Source organism: Phocoena phocoena, chromosome 16, assembly GCF_963924675.1.
Source record: "Phocoena phocoena chromosome 16, mPhoPho1.1, whole genome shotgun sequence".
NCBI lineage: Eukaryota > Metazoa > Chordata > Mammalia > Artiodactyla > Phocoenidae > Phocoena > Phocoena phocoena.
Window position 1 is genome coordinate 29507433 of NC_089234.1, and position 670 is coordinate 29508102.

A 670-nucleotide genomic window follows, 5' to 3' on the forward strand; every position below is an offset into this window, starting at 1 on the left:
GTGGACGGCGTTTAAGCATTTGGATGGCGTTTAAGCAAGGACGTGTGGCTCTCTGGGGGCCCCAGGGGCGGATGCCCCCGCCGCAGTGTTGCTGAGGCCCTGGTGTCGGCAGTGCGGAGGGCCTGCCCCAGAGGCCTTCAGGCAGCGGGTCCCTGAGCCTGCTGTGGGCATAGAGCAGTTACCCCCCTACAAGCCAGAGGGACGGGAAGCTGGAGCAGAGTCTGACCCAAGTCCCTCTCTTTACTTGGATTCCCACCCCCAACTCATCCGGGACCTTTAATTCCTTAACCAGAAGCGGGACAGCACAGGGGAGGAGACGGACCTTTGGAACACTCATTAGCATGCTCACACACACACACGCACATTCTCCGAGCCTCAGTGCCCCTCGTCTGGGGCTTACACGAGGGGCTGCACGACTGTGGTCAGCACAGGGCCTGGCACACAGGAGCCCTAGAGAATTAGCAGCACGGTGGTTACTCTCTGGGGGCCTGGAGGTGCAGGACTTCTGCCTGGTTAACAGGCGACCTCCCGCGACTCGGCCGGGTGTGGACGGGGTCAGGCTGGGCTGTGGGCAGCTCAGCCTCCCCTGCTTAGTCATGGCCCAGGGCCAAGTACGGCAGCTGGGCTGCAGCTCCTCCTCTCTTCCTGCTTTCTCCCTGCTCCTCCCCCT